General features: G+C 41.2%; 1 protein-coding gene across 1 annotated transcript in view; it reads left to right on the forward strand.

Moving 5' to 3' along the window:
* Positions 1–13,704: 13,704 nt before the first annotated feature.
* LOC310877364 (leucine-rich repeat and fibronectin type-III domain-containing protein 2) overlaps positions 13,705–17,314 on the forward strand; it is a gene marked incomplete at its 3' end in the record, with an annotated part of 161,845 nt that continues 158,235 nt past the window's right edge. Inside the window, exon 1 of the mRNA XM_083791189.1 lies at positions 13,705–13,803. The remainder of the gene's footprint in view (positions 13,804–17,314) is intronic.

Raw genomic sequence — 17,314 nt, forward strand, 5'->3', positions numbered from 1 at the left:
CCTCAAAAATGATGAAAAACGGCATGCTACAGTTCCCTAACCCTAACCCTTGATCGTAGGAGATAGTAATGTAGGACTCTACAGATCGAGTGCTATCCAGTCATAAAGTTTGAACACTTGAAGAAACTACTACAGAAAACTGGAAACACCGCCAATGTGGCACACTGCATCCTATCTGTAGGAATGAACAATCGACAGCAGGTGACAACAGAAACAGGATGGAAGACAATGAGGGCGGACACAAGTGTGGCCTGATAATTTGCCCAGCTGGTACCCACTTAAGGCCCAATCAGATCCCAGTTCAAACCCATATAGGCAAACACAGTTGGCACACATGGTTCTGAAATAAAATGGCTCATTTGGATACCACCTAAAACCGAGTTAGAAACCCACAGGGGCTAACATGGGTGGGCCCTTTGTGAATACTGGGTGCATGGCCCACTTGGAACCCAAGCCCATAGCCCATGTCAAAACCCAATTGGGCCCAGGTGGACATGTTAGCTGGGCATTAGGCTAATGTGGTCTTCTATTTTTTATATAGGGCTATATAGCCCTATTCATTTTCCAATGTGAATCGGATCGGCAGCACACACACACACACACCCCCTGCGCACACACACCCCCTGCACACACACACACACACACACACACACACACACACACACACACACACACACACACACACACACACACACACACACACCGACAGTCAACTGACTCAAGGAGCTCCGTAACAAAACAATTTCAATAGGCCTGCCGCCTACTGCAGGCATTACTACACTAAACAATGTTGGATTCGTACAGTGCAGAATGCAGATAAGCCTATGTTCTTATTATAATTGTGAGTTTGTTTTTTAAAATGCAGCGCGAGTCCGCGAGAGCCGATCTACAAGCTCACAACCGTTGCACTTCGAGTAGAAGGCTGCCGAGTGAGCAGCCCCAATCGCGCATGATAGAAACATCCAAACACAATTTCTGTATTAGCCGATACCGATACCGAATATCGATACCAGTGTTGTGACCTCGTGTTGTGTTTATAACTATCCAGCTATGTATCTTGTGTTGTGTTTATAACAGACTCCTCACTCAAATGTGCACTTGCAGTTTGGGCAACTCCAAAGCAAACTCCACATGCCCCAACATTTTATTTACCTGCCATAGTGTCAACCCCTTACCCCTGTTGTCGGATTGGTGGTTAGACTGGCATATTCGCCGATACTGATATGACCCGATATGACAAATAAGGGCCGATACCGATACTTTTCCGATACCGATACAGTATCGGGACATCTCTAATTCAAAATGTTACTTAAGTAAAAGTATAAAATTATTGGCATCAAAATACTTGAGTCCTTATGCATATTGCCGATATAAGAATCATACTATCACGTTATTGGACTGTAATTATTAACAACTTAAGCCCTATTTTATAGCCTACTTCTATCAATAGCCAATCTACAAGCTTACAATGCATTGCATCGTGACTCATTGTGAGCTTATAGATTGCCTACCAGCTTGTATTTCAGGTACTGTAGTTAGCAACCCTATGTGCTTGCTGCACATATAATGCAACAAGGTCTCTCTCCAAAGCAAATTAACACATACCTAAGGGTCAAGCGTTCAGTTGGTCGGTAAATAAATCAACTGTCATGAAAAGACGAACGTCTCTGTTTCCGAAGGTGGCATACTGATTGACTGATCTGGGCACTGCGAGTGTCACTCAGACGGTTGGTTAATTCATCATCCTGTGTCAATGACACTTGTAGTATGTATGGCTGTTATATTTAATCCGGTAGACTTTATATTAGTGTAATTCATAATTATAAAAATATGAATTATAAGTTCAAAATTAAGACTCAAAATCAATCTGAATTTAAGAAGGGGCACCAGTGAAATGAGCTTAGGAATAAGCACCAGATTGATTTGTATTTAGCCTTTAAGTTAAACCTTTAATAAAACAATTAAAAGATTATAAAATAATCAATTATTATTTTATCTTAATAAATCTATGGAATCTGAAGGTAAGAGGTCTTTTCCATTACATAGCCTTTCTTACTTTGCATGTGTCAAAAACCAGTTCAACTTTTGAGCAAATAATAGACTTGTTTTAAAAAATGAATCAATTTATTTCCATACCTAAGCTAATAGACAAACTTAGTAGAACAATAATCAAACGAATTCTTAAACAAGGGTTAATACAGGTTCAAAATAGAATTGAAGAAACAAATCAAATGATAATGAAATATCTATATGATAGGTAATGTTCTTTGCCATGAATTTAGAAACTTGATGTAAAATGCATCACTTTCCTGAGCGTTTGGTGATCTTTGAGAAGAGAGAGACAGACTGGGGTCTTCTGAGGGAGAGAGGTGGTGTGCAAGCGGCAGGGGTTTCGATTGCTGGTCTGGCTAACCCCTGGGCTTGGTCGATGTGGTGCCTGGGATCGCCTGGTGGACGCTCAGTCGCCTGGTGGACGCTTCGGTCAGAGCGTCGGGATCTGGTCTGTGTAGACCCATCTCATCCTTCTGGCTCCTTGGTCTCTCCCTCTGGTCCGGTCTTCATGGACTCCACTAATCCTGGCTTGCTTCTGTCTGCCTCCCCAAATATATAGTTCTCTTCGTTGGGCTCAGTTACTCTGTATGTCACTCTCTTTGCAAGATGGAGACATTGAGATGTCTCGTGACATTTCCAGACTTCGTCAACATGTTTTCGTGAGGCACTGTTTCTTTGAAGTTCATTTTGGGAAAGAGTATACGCATGCACTTTTCATGGCTTTAGATTTCACATAACACACAATCTGCATTTTTCATGTACACATGTATGAATCTACATGTGTTGTACAGTGAATGTCATATTTCCAATTGATGGTCCAGGAGTTGTGAATGAATGCTTTTGTGAGTGGAACATTCCACCTTTGACATATCCAAAGTCAGGGTGTGATTTGTGGCGATGACACTTTGTCCAGCTGAAATGGAATCAAGTCTTTATGGTACAAGGGTGTCCCATGGGACTGAGTCTCTGAGTCTGTAGGGAAAAGTCAATAAATTGTTCTTCTTTGTACCTAATTATGAACATGAAAGCCAATGGTTGGAATTTGGACAGTTCCTGTTGGAGTGTGTACATTTTGTGCACACAAGTATGCCACTGGTGCAGGAATTGAGACCATTCTTGAGGGTCAAAAGGTCAGCAGACCCTTCTGCAGGGCTAATTCTGTCCGTCTCCTTCAACTTCATGCATGTGCATGACGTCAGCATGGGACATGTTCATTAGATATCTTCCAATGCTGTATGTGGTATAGCTGGATTGTGGTTTTATACCCCTTGTCTACTACACACTGACTTGAATAAATCACTCTCATGCAGTGATGGAAGAAGTACTCACATTCATGTGTAGTAGACAAGGGGTATAAAGGCATAATTAAGCTATCGCATCCAGCTATAGCACATACAGCATTGGATGATCTAATGCAGTGTTTCGCAACCTTTTTTGTCCCAGGGCACACTTTTCATAGCCTAAAAATCTCGGGGCACACCTAGATATACGGTGTGTGTATTTACTGTATATATATATATATATATATATATAGTAAATATATATATTATATATATAATATATATAATATATATATATATATATATATATATATATATATATATATATAATATTAGTGGTCCATGACATGAAAATGTTTGAGAACCACTGCTCTAAAACAACATTAGGCAATGATGTTTGACAGTCAGCAATATTGTTGCTTATTCTAGATTTATTTTCTGACTGACCAACTCTCAGGAAAGTGATGCATTACATCAAGTTTCTAAGTTCATAGCAAAGAACATTATCTATCATATAGATATTTCATTATCATTTGATTTGTTTCTTAAATTCTATTTGAACCTGTATTAACCCTTGTTTAAGAATTAATTTGATTATTGTTCTATTGAGTTTGTCTATAAGCTTAGGTGTGGAAATAAATTGATTCATTTTTAAACAAGTCTATTATTTGCTCAAGAGTTGAACTTGCTGGTTTTTGACACATGCAAAGTAAGAAAGGCTATGTAATGGAAAAGATCTCTTACCTTCAGATTCCATAGATTTATTAAGATAAAATAATTGATTATTTTATAATCTTTTTAATTATTTTATTAGTGGTTTAACTTAAGGGTTAAATACAAATTAATATTGTGCCTAAACTCATTTCACTGGTGCCCTTCTAAAATTCAGATTGATTTTGACTCTTAATTCTTTAACTTATAATTCATATCTTTGAATAATTAATTCATAATTATGAATTACACTGATATAAAATCTACAAGATTAAATATATAACACTCAGTTCATATATCATTCAAAACCGCCCTCATATCCTGTTGGTTTCATTAGTTGTTTTGTGTCTTTTTTTTGTACGTGTGAGTTTATTTTAACAATTTAATGAAAATGTAAATGCCAACACTGTGCTGTCAAAATTAACAGTGGTTTCAAGTTGTGTTTTCCATTCATTTTCTTTCTTGTAGACTAGATCACCGGCACAGATCCTTGTTGCCACTCGACAAGGAACACTACTTTAGAAAATAAAACAAGCTAGAGTCCGATTGGAATGTTTTCCTTGACTGCTGGACATGATCCAACACAACACAATGGCCTGATATATTCGCCTGGTTAAGAGACACTTTTCTATACATATGATCAATTAAACTTCATAATATATATATATATATTTAAAACATCATACTAGGGTTTAACCACTTTCAACCTGGCGTCAATATTTTCGGCATCACCGTCTTGTGAGCCGTTATGAGTAGTCAGAGTATGGTGTAGAGTTCGCCACGTGATACTGTCATATGCCGAAGCATGCAAATAGGACTTAAATGTGTGGTGGATACTCACATTCTTTACTCAAGTAAAAGTATCAATACTGCAATATACAAATACTCTGTTACAAGTAAACGTCCGGGATTCAAAATGCACTTTCGTAAAAAGTACAAAAGTATTGGCATAGAAATTTACTAAAGTACCAAAAGTAAAAGTAGGCTACTCATTAAGCAGATTGTTCCATTTCAAGTTTTTTAATGTAGGCTACCGGTATAAAATCTTTTGAAAATAGCAGATCAACAAATAACTAAAGTATTCAAGTAATACTAGTATTCTAGCGGAGTAAAAGTACAATATTTGGCTCTGAGAGATGTAGTGGAGTAGAAGTAAAAGTAGGCCTATACAGAAAATTGGAAATACTCCAGTAAAGTCAAAGTGCTTCAAAATTGTACAGTACTTAAGTAAATGTACTTAGTTACTTTACACCACTGCCTTAAATGGTTAAACTGTGTTGCGCAGGAGATTCTCCAGAGTATAGGGTTGCATGTCTCCGGAGAAGCCAGCCACAGACACTGATAGGATTTGATCTGAGGGCCACGTACTGGACATATGTAGAGAGGTCAAATCGATAGAAACAGAATGACAAACCCAAGTCTATCAACCGTACTTGTGACGGATTGCTGAGAGAATAACATACGATCAGTGCCATGCGTCTTCACCATAAGGCTGTCAGGTGCAGTGACGATCGTGGCAGGCGAAAACGTGGGTAATTGGTGCAACTGGGAATCCCCCTCTCTCCCGCCCCACCCAATGTCTATTGACGAGCTGTGGTGTTAGTGAGGAAGGTACTTCTTACTGAAACCTGGGGCAAGGAAATGCTGGTAAACTAACTAGTACACTATGTATACTTAGAGTTGATATCATGCGCAAGAGATGGTGACTCAATACCCACTGCTTTGTATTGCTTTGTTTTGTATTGCTTTGGTTACCATGTACCTGAAACTGTGATTTTGTACCGGCTGCTATATTATGCCATTACCTAATGCCCTGTTCTCATTGATTTAAACTTGTCACTTTAACCATGCTAATGATACTGCATGTGATCTTTCTGTATATTATATATAAAGATCATTTAATCGTTTCATATATATCCAGCTATTTCTGTTGGATTATGTTTTACACCGGCACACAAGAAGCATGTTTACCTTCCATGGTGCGATTTATCTACTGCTGCTTGATTACTGTGCATGATTATGCATGCACCTGACCTTAATTATACACCTGTCTGCGCCTTCCTGGTATTTTTGTCCTCCGTTTTCCATCTTCTCTCTAGTATTATCTTTCTCTTCTAACTCTTCCTGTAACTGCAAATGTTGAGAGCTTGCACGTGCACACACACACACACACACACACACACACACACACACACACACACACACACACACACACACACACACACACACACACACATTCTTCTTGATTTTATGGGTAATGGGGAAATAAAATAATCAGATGCTGTGCTATTTATATGTAGGCTATACACGTCTTTCCATTTGGAGCTAAAGGCTGATGTTTATAGGCCAAGAGATGACATTGTTGTTGGTCCACTCCAAGAAGAACATAACTGCGTTTCAACAAGCCTTCCAATTAGGAGCTGATGTTCTGTATCCTCCACAAAGTATACAGTCAGTGGAACCATTCAGGAAGTTGTCTCTGAAGTCCGACAAGCAATGAAGACCAAATGGAAAATAAATCAATACAGTGTTACACCAGAAAGAAGAGAGATGTGGTGTTGGGAATGTAAGATATACCACCGATAAAGGAGTAAACAGGAAGACAGCGAGTAGCTTTGGCAATGAACTCTTGCATACTGAGGACTTCCCTCCCCTGACCATGATTCATGCACATTTCTGTCCTTGATCGGCACGTAACGATTCACTCTACTCAACGATACGGTTCAAATCGAATCACAATACTAGGTTTACAAAATGATTTTAAAACAAAATACATTTCCAGACAAGTAATCATCATTGGTTTAAGGTCCGCTTTCCAGGCACCGCTGGGTTGGACTGGATTCTTGATGTGGCTTTCTTCCACCGGGAACGGCTATATGGCCACCTCATGGTCAGCCAACACGGTCGTCTGCCAGGTCTTCTTAGGCCGGCCGTTGGGTCTTGTCCCCTCTAAGTTAAGGTCTTCTTAGGCCGGCCACTGGGTCTTGTCCCCTCTAAGTTAATGCAAGGTCTTCTTAGGCCGGCCGTTGGGTCTTGTCCCCTCTAAGTTAAGGTCTTCTTAGGCCGGCCACTGGGTCTTGTCCCCTCTAAGTTAATGCAAGGTCTTCTTAGGCCGGCCGTTGGGTCTTGTCACCTCTAAGTTAAGGTCTTCTTAGGCCGGCCACTGTGTCTTGTCCCCTCTAAGTTAATGCAAGGTCTTCTTAGGCCGGCCACTGGGTCTTGTCCCCTCTAAGTTAATACAAGGTCTTCTTAGGCCAGCCACTGGGTCTTGTCCCCTCGAGGGGTGGGAGTTTATACGTTTTTACTTCTTCTCACTCCTTTTCGGATATGCTTAGATTTATTTCTTTTTTTATTTTCCTTTTATTTCTTCTTGCTATTTTTTTTGTTAACTATTTTATTTTAATAGTTTTTCATTGTGAAATGCAAGGAATTGTTCTGTTTATTGGCATATTCGAAATAAACATGACAAACAAACAAACAAGTTAACCCTTTCCGGGCACAGGGCGAGATCGGACAAGATTATTTTTTGATTTTATGCCGCCTAGGACGAGGTTGGACGAGATTTGTTTTTATATTTGCAGCCGCTATAAGACACTCTCCCCCACCCTGTGACAAAGTTTGGTAGCGCTGCGATAAAAGACAGGCCCTAAAGTATTCAATCACACCATGACAACACAGGCTGAGCCAAAAAGAATTCCCATGAGCCACAAAAAGGCAACAATCCTCCACTCTAGTCTGACTCAGAGTCGTCGGGACACACTGACCCACAGCACATAGCAAGACAAAAGCAGATCAAAGACACCAGCGATCGATCAGGGCTAAAATGCCCCCCCCCCAAAAAAACCTGGCCGGACCCCCAAACGAGCCAGCGAGACGCTCATGCCAGGCTACGAGCGAGCCAGCGGGCAGCCTGTTGGTCGCCGCCGTGGAGCCGTGGAAGTCCCCGCTGAAGTGCGCGCTGGACCCAGCCGAGGACGAGGCAGAAACGGGCAGCGTGTCGGCCGTGGACGAGCTGGCAAGCGGCCGCCAGGTAATCCAGGCCCTGGCCAAACCACAATGCATGCCTTCCTGGTTGCCCTTCCAAATCCAGAGACTGGATCAGAGATGGAAAGTTCAGACGAGGAGGAGGAACAGTCCAACACGCAAGGATTCACCGGATCAGCTGGGAGCGGGACATCCGGCGGGGGCGGGACATCCGGCGGGGGACGAAGGTGATTGGCTTCCCATGAGACCGAAACGAAAATGTGTTCAAAGGATAATGACATATTTTTATTGTAGGCATCTTTTTCATTCAAAAGGTACTGTATATGTGAGTCTTTTGAAACATGCAAGTGAAAATAAAAAGATAAATGGAGTTACTGTTTGAGTCTCATTCATGGGGTGAAAATAAGATTTATTCAACAAAAACACTTTTTTATACTTTTTTTAACTTTAACTGCTTGAAGACAAATACTGTACATATATCAGATAAGTCACTATAGAAAAAGAAAAAAGTTTCAAGTGAGTATTCTGCTTGAGAGAGTGTCTTTCACAAAAGTGCTGTTTTCTCAGACAAATTATTTCAGAGGGCTGATTTTGATGAAACCATGACCTATTCAACTGCCTATAACTAAAGAACGGAACATGCTACAAACATAATTCTTTTTTTGGGGGAAAGATGAGACTTATCACTTTCATATGAGTTATTTCATGACATTGGGACATATTCACATAATATTATATATGGGCTTTGACAGATTGGTCAAATGTCCACATTGCCTGGAGGAGAAGGGGAATATAATGAAAACAAACATGGCCTGGAAAGAGTTAATACAAGGTCTTCTTAGGCCGGCCACTGGGTCTTGTCCCCGCTAAGTTTATCGACATTACTTTCTTCACCCAATCGCTCTCTTCCTTCCTTACGTGTCCGTACCACCGCAGTCTGCCTCTCCTCAGCACATTCACTATGGCCTCCACTGCCATCCTCTGTCTCAGCTCTGCAGCTGGTCTTTCTCTCCCTAAATGACCGATATTTTTTTTATTATTATTTCTCTTGAATTTCTCAAATCCAGTATTTTCTTCTCTTTGTCTTATATGCTCCTTTCAATACAGTATAGCAAATGACTGGAAACTCATTTTTCCATCATGTGAAATGCACATTATTTGATCCAGACCATACAAAATGGCTCATGCCAGAATGGCTGTATTGCCTTTACTGTAATTACACTGTGGCTAAAAGCCTTATTTGTAATCATTATCATAATGTCTCCTATAGCTCCAGGGAGCAGGGGCTTGGCAACAGTATAAGCACCCGTAGTTGTGTCAAAGGGAAATTAAAACCTGCCTGTTTTATTAGCATCCACACCAGCATGTTGTGCAATATGCAGCCTTGTGATCATTGTCACATTGCCTGTAAAACAAGCATTAGCAGTATGGTTTGCAGGAGCTGATTTTGCATGCAGTGATTGACCATTTCAGATTCCATTTAATCCGTAATGAAGGTAAACAAATAGCAACTTCAGTATAAATGTCATTCAGATATGGAGAGGGCAGAGCAGCAGATGTACTGTGTATATGATATGCGCTAAATATATTGTAAGCTATACAAGATGAGTGAAAAAAGACAGTACAAATGTATTTATTTTCTCGCACCTTAGCTAACATCCATAGCATATCATGGACAGTCTCTCAGTACATCTGCATGCTGCTATGCTCACGCTGTCACACAACTTTATGTCTTACCTCAGGAAACGGACCTACACATGTCTGCTACCATAAACCACTTCAAGTTTTTTTTTGATAAAACAGGTCGGGAGTTATTAAACCGAATGTCCATGTGGATTATTATTCACCAACATCAAAGAAAAAAATTGTAGCACACATATACCGCAGGTGTAAAATTTTACGCTTTTTGAGAAAAGTCAGTTTTTCGCCAATAACTCCCCGTAGGGTGAAGGTAAACACTTCCTGGGCACGTAGAGTACGTTGCTGTACACATACTGACGTGATGGCGTCATGATGGCGTTGACCAATCAAGAGAGATTACAACCATGACGCGTTACAATCGTGGCAGCTCTCCCCTACTTTGTGTAAATATGTAGATCATCTGTTTGTTTTTTATGGATTGATCTCTCTTCCCCTTCATTTCCCTTACATTTTCATGGATATAACAAAAAACGATGGAGCTTGCACAAAAAACCCACTGTTTTACTGTGCTAATGTGACAACTGACAATAAAGTTGATTCTGATTGGGATTTGTCAACTGCTGGGTGATAAAATCACTCCCTCGCTACTCAAAATGCAATGCAGTAAGCTTATAGTTATTGTGTGCACTTGCACACATGGTCGTCACTTTAACACGACCGGGTCGTATTAAAGTAGATATTCCCATCAAGGAAGCTTTTTGTTTTAAACATCTTTCCACACAAATTGAAAGCCCTGCGCCCGTTTATCCGTTCGCCTTTGTTCGCCTTCTCCTACCAAACCACACTGTTTGCACAAATCTCTCCATGCACATAACCTACTGCATGTCTGTCCAGACATAACACACTATGTTGCATCCTCGCAACTGTCATAATTACTGTACAGTCTGCATTTGCATGAAATACCATGTTATTGCGCAACATTTCACGGTGATGCAAATTACATCACATTTTAGGCCACTCCCCTTTCCACTGCACGTGCGTGCGCGCACACGCGCACACACACACACACACACACACACAGTGCAGTACAGGATAGTACAGTACGGTACAGTATGGTACAGTACGGTACGGTATGGTACGGTACGGTACGGTACGGTACAGTACAGTACAGTACAGTACAGTATACTCCAATCCCCTGCTGAGAACATGAATGATTCCTCAGAGGGAAAGGAATGGAAGAAGATGACACTCCTAATGAGCATGGACAACAGAAGCCATTAGCTGCAGAGACAGAGACGTACGTCCACTTTGGTCAAACACCATTGTAACTCTGCAACCAGCGTCACATCAACATGATGTGAGTGATAGTGATGTCTTACCAGCAGTGTTGGGCAGTAACTATAGTTTATATAGTAATATATTACTGTAATAGTATTACTTTTCCCAGTGACTAGTAAAGAAATGTATTACTCTGCCAAAACAGTAATATTATACCTATTTACTTTGTAAAAAATAGCACATACTACCTACTGTATATTACTTTTTTGTTTTTGTTTTGTTGGCTGTTGGCTTGAAAACATTTCATTTAAAAGGTCGGGAGAAATCACTGCTTTATTCTGATTGGTGACTCTTAATATTAGTATTCAAAACAATTGGATTCAGTTCTAAAAGAAGCTGACTAAACAAATGGTGTTTTTTTGCGGGTGGGCGGCGCACAAAAGTAATTGTAATATAATATGCAATATATTAGTTTTAAGTAATAGTAATGTAATATAACTTTTTCTAAGGAGGAATAAGTAATAAGTAACATAGCCTATTATATTGCCCAACACTGCTTACCAGTGATGGAAGAAGTACTCACATTTGTATCAATGCCACAATAAAGAAATAGCAAAGATCTACAAGCTTGCGACGCGCCGTGAATTCGTGGATCGTGTGTTGTGAGCTTGTAGATCGGCTAATTTTCAAATAGCCAAAATACAATATTGTATAGTGTTGAAGAGGTTAATGTATGTTTTGTAATAATAATCAAAATCTGCAAAGTATAGGCCTATAGTAAGTCAAGTTTTCAAATAATTATTAATACAGTAGCCTATAATTGTAGTGGTAAAAGTACAATATATTCCTCAGTGATGTAGTGGAGTAGAAGTAAACGTATTGGAAATTGGAAATACTCGTAAAGTACAGTAAAGTAAAAGCACCTTAAAATTGTACTATACTGTACGTCTCTACTTGTAATGTAATGTAATTGTAAAGTATTGGTTATACTTTGTATTAACTGGTGTTAGTGATGTCTTACAAACCTTAAAGGTTTCATGACATTCATTTTCATTCATTTTCCTTTTTCGTTATTCTTTTAGGTTTTATGACCTCAATTACACCTAAAAACACCTGACCTTTGAACATTCAGTGATATTCAGTTTTCCCTGGGGTTTGGAAGCCTTTTGAGCTGCAATGTAAAACAGGCAAAACAGTGGAAACAGTGACATCTGCTGGCAAATCCCATTGACATATGGGGATTTGCTGGCTCTCTTACATCATAAACAGCAGGAATATCAGAGCACCTTGTTTGAGCCAGAAAACCCCAGACCACAGAAAATCTATAATGAATGTTAAAAGTTCAGGTTATTTGGGTGCAATTGAGCTCAGAAAACCAAACAAACACTTTTTACGTCACAATCTCTTTAAGTTTAATACCAAACTAGTATGTGTCTCAATTGTGAATATAGTACTCATGTGTGCCACTGATTGGACTCAGTCCCCATTAACCAGTCAATGGGGGATTAAACAGGGAATGTAACCTTCCCTAGTGGTTTCAGATTATCAACACATGCATATTAGTTGTTACAGTGTAAACTGGACCAAAACATTTAGTTGTTCATTGCAACAAATGGCCATACTCTCAAACCTATAGCTTAAAGCATTTAATCTAATGAATCACGTACCGTTTGCCCCCCCCCCCCAGTGTGATCAGTTTACTCCTGTGGTGAGGATGAAGATCATGTGCTTAAAATGTGTAGCCTACTAGCCTAGATAGTTAATTATACGTTTACCACTACCAGTTCCAATTCCCCTTTGACAATAACAGTGCACAGTAAATATTGATGATGGATAGGTTAAGGTTACACTGTTGCAGCAATGATGCGTGTTATTGTATGTTGGCTTTTCATTTGTTTACACTTACAGCATGGCTTTGAGGCCCATGCACGTATACCTTATCGCCACAATCTGATAGGCTATACTCTGCTCTCAAGGCTAAATAACCTTAAGCACTAATCCATGGTCGCTGCTTAATCCGCAGAAGTCGGTGCCTTGAACAACATATAGGCCTACTATAGTGCCTCCAGACTAGAGCTTTTCAGCATAGGCCTATAGTCAAATAGCCACTAATATAATATATCACTCTTTGATTAGTAGTATACAGGCCAACCTGGCTCTTCTCAAATGGACTGATACTTCATGCCGTTTGTGTTTGTGCCATCTATAGGGCTGTGCACAACTCCATTTCAGTCTCGGTCGCGCATATAGATCGCTCTGCCACCTCTCCGAGCGCGCGCGGACACCTGTCCGTTCCACGCACACAATAACATAGCGATTTGCTTTTACTTTAAAACGTTTTATTTTTTGGATTATTGCATTTCTTTCCTTCCTCTCTTGGACTCGGGGGAGTACGGTATACCCGGAGCGGAGTCGCTGCTTTAACAGAAATATTGCAAGGCTAGGAAAAGGACACCTTTTGTTTGTTTTCCGAGAACTGTGTTAACTATACTGCTGGGGAGAAAGCAGAATAGCAGCACCCCCACCGTGTGCCATGTAGCACTTTGAACGCCGTCTGGAATGCGTGCTGCCTGCTGCTGGAGATACAGATACTCGACAGATCGAGGTATAGTTATTTTAAACTTGAAGGGGAAACGATATACGCGGTGAAGCTGTCGTCGCCTGCTTTGGCTCTATAGCGCAGGTTTTAGGGCGCCAGAGAGAGGTTAAAAGATGCGATGCGGCTGCATGGGTCTTCCTCCGTTTTGCAGTTTGTCTCGTGGAATTAGATGCCGTGGAAAGGAGCAGCTGTAGCCCAAACGGGACGAGAATATAGAGATCTGGCAGCACCACAATGGATACTTGTTCGTTTCTGAAGGTAAGTTGATCATTTACAAGTGAACACTATTCCACCTATTCGTGCAACGAGGCTCGTTATGCCACGACCGGGATCAAAAATGTTCAATATAATTGATGTGAGTTGTGAGTTTCCTGACAGACAACTCCCCTTTCAGCTGCATGGATTAAGGGTGAAATTGTATCGAGGCCAATGTAAACCGAATAATGATCGTTGTCTGTCAAATGTCATTATGCGCACATTATAGCTATATACCTCGTTCGTGTCATTGACTTACAGTAGGTTATATACGTTTTGCGCACAATATGATGATGATATAATTAAACGCTATTATTGTTTAGGTTATAGTGTTGATGCTTATGGGCTAAAAGTGTTTGTCTGTCCACTCAGAAAACGCTGTTAGGCTATATGTAATGTATCTTATCCACCCATAAGGTGGAGACCGACCATGCGGTGCCAAGTTCAATGGCAATTAGGCTACTGAACACTGACCAAGCGGAGCGAGTGAGGGCGTTCAGTTGTTTAGAAAAAGAAAATCCAGATGGCTCAATGACTAATGTGTATATAGAGTTGCACTTGTTTGCTGTGGTTATGCACGTTTTGTGTAATGACCTTCTGCTGGCGTGGACGCGTGGGGGAGCGAAGGTGTGTGTGTGTGTGTGTGTGTGTGTGTGTGTGTGTGTGTGTGTGTGTGTGTGTGTGTGTGTGTGTGTGTGTGTGTGCGTGTGCGTGTGCGTGTGTGGGTGGGTGTGTGCGCGCGCGCGTTTGCGTGTGTGCACAGAGAGGGGGGATTTCAAGTTTCCATTATTGTTCACTTATTATAGTCTTTTAAGCGCGCGTGTGTGTGTGTGTGTGTGTGGGATGGGTCGGGGGGCTGATCACTGATCAGGCACCACCATGGGCGTGATAACTGCGCCACAACACACTTTAATACATCCTTTTGCGGTTAATAATAACTGCAGTGCATGCGAGCAGTGCTGCTCGCATGATTGTCTGTCTTGTGCTGTCAGTGCTGTAACGCATGAGTCCCCAGTCCCCACGGCTGTACCCTTGACCAGTAAAGCTGTATTATTGTGCGCGACCGAGACTACTGTGGCGTATATAGGGTATACTATAATAGGCAGTAACAGAGCGTCGACATTTCAGCACCACGGAGAGCGCACCATGTGTCTTGAGACACAGCACGCCAGGGCTAGGCGAACATTGCAGCCGCACCACGCATCTCAATTTCACACAGTCTCGAACAAGATCAAAGATCACACAGCAGTCGGGGTGAAAGACTGTGACCTTTAAAGGGAAGGAGAGTCATGTGTAGCTTACAGTAATGATGTATGTATTAAGTTAAATGGGCGTTAGTCATGCATGCCTTGTCTTAATATACATATAAGGAGAGGACATATTAGAGAAATGCGAAGGTTAGCATGAAACCTATACGCATTTGGTTTATGTGCTTATCATACATTTGTATGTGTGATAGCGTATCACTCACACTTATGAGTCACTGACTAGTGCCCTCACTATTCCACCCATTCTAGTTACACTGCTCCATCACATACTCAGACAGACCGATTGCTTTTGCATTTATACCAACAAAAAAAATAGCAATAACAAATGTCCCTATATATACTGTCTAGTTGCAAGCCTATTTTTGAGGGGCGCTATATAGCCCCTCCTACTGTATATACAGCTATAATTCTGGGACATTAGCACCCATTGCTTAAACAAACATTATGTTGTAATTGATGTTGTAAGATGATAAGAGTGCCCCTCACTTCACACGGGTGTGATTTTTATAATCAATCGCTATATTGATTGAATTGTTTCTATTCAAGGTTTCTATATGCCTGGGGACATTAGGTTTCAGTGTCCACTAACTAGATCAGTGGTTTCCAAACGTTTTCATGTCAGGGACCCCCAAATTGACACTCATCAGCCCACGGACCTCCATTTGAAAATATAAACCGCAGGGACCCCCCATAAGAGAAGATTTTATACGGTTCTAGCAGTGATTCTCAGCCCGTTTAATTTCAAGGACCCCCCAGTTTGACATGAATTAGGTTATGTATGAACCCCCATTTAATGGCATTTCTATATCTCTGAGACCCCAATTTATATTGTGTACAAATGGACATTGTGAACATTGTGTACAAAACACTCTGAGTTACATGCAGACCCATAAGGGTCCATTTGGTTCCAAACTATCACTTAGCTGGGGACCCCCTGGAACTCCCTCAAGGACCCCATGGGGGTCCCCAGACCCCACTTTAGGAACCACTGAACTAGATCATGATGCTATAACCATGGGGGAGGGGAACCAGGACTATTTCTCACATTAACCGTATTAGGCCTATGTCTTGAACACCTCATTACTGACAATCACCACACTGATATGTTGACATGTAGACTCTGATAGGCTGGCATTTACTGGCACGAATCGTCAGTCATGTATGTCCCTGCGACATACTAGCGTTTTGTCCAGGGGGTGTACTTGTACATCAAGCTGCCTCACGCTACAGAAACCGGGGTAAGTCCCTGCGACATACTAGCGTTTTGTCCAGGGGGTGTTACTTGTACATCAAGCTGCCTCACGCTACAGAAACAGGAGATAGGCTCCTGCATGCCCCATGGGCCCCATGGCTCGGCAAGGCTACTTACTTACTGTACAGTTTTGAGGTATTTGTACTTTGAGTATTTCCAATTTCCAATACTTTTACTTCTACTCCACTACATCTCATATCCCAATATTGTACTTTTACTCCAGTACATTTATTTGACAGCTTTATAGTTACTTTGTAGATTTAGATTATTATTAGTCCAACCCTTCGGCAATTTGAAAATAGCCGATTTACAAGCTTTACAAGTTCTGCACAACTAGCGGTGCCGGTTGGGCACTGGCCTACTTGGAACGATGCAAGTTGGAAATGCATGCATACCCCACTCAGTTATTATGTCGGTGTCCCTTTTATGCCCACATATGGAGCTCTTTGTCAGGCATGCCCAAATATGGAGTCTACGCAGATGTCAGAACAGGCCAGCTCCATATATGGAGGTATAATAGGGGCGATAAGGTCCAAAGCCCGGGCAGAGGCTTTTGTGCTGGTTCTGGACAACCAGCTTTTCGATGGACCGGGCACTGCCTGTGGGTGTGTGTCGAATTTTGAAGTCGGTGGGGCGAACGGTTCTCGACTTGCGTGCATGGATTACAGACGTGCACACGTATGTACAAACATGCAGAGACTTGGTGCATTTGTAGATAGAGGGGTACTTATATTTTTGGTACTTCAAGTACATTTTGAAGCCAATACTTTGTTTCTTTTACTCTTCTGTACATATTGAATTCCAGACTTTTACTTGTAGCAGAATATTAATATGGCAGTATTGGTACTTTTACTGGGAAAACGGGAGTAGTGTGTCCAGCTTTTTATTCCATCTTGTCGACACATGCTGCCCAAAATGGACTGGCCTTGAGAAACCAGAGAAGCTGTGATTACGGGCAACACACGGTGCCTGCCTGCATGTGTCCTCGTATGCC

Source organism: Protomyctophum parallelum (genome assembly GCF_964188405.1).
Source record: "Protomyctophum parallelum genome assembly, chromosome: 20".
In the NCBI taxonomy this organism is placed as follows: domain Eukaryota; kingdom Metazoa; phylum Chordata; class Actinopteri; order Myctophiformes; family Myctophidae; genus Protomyctophum; species Protomyctophum parallelum.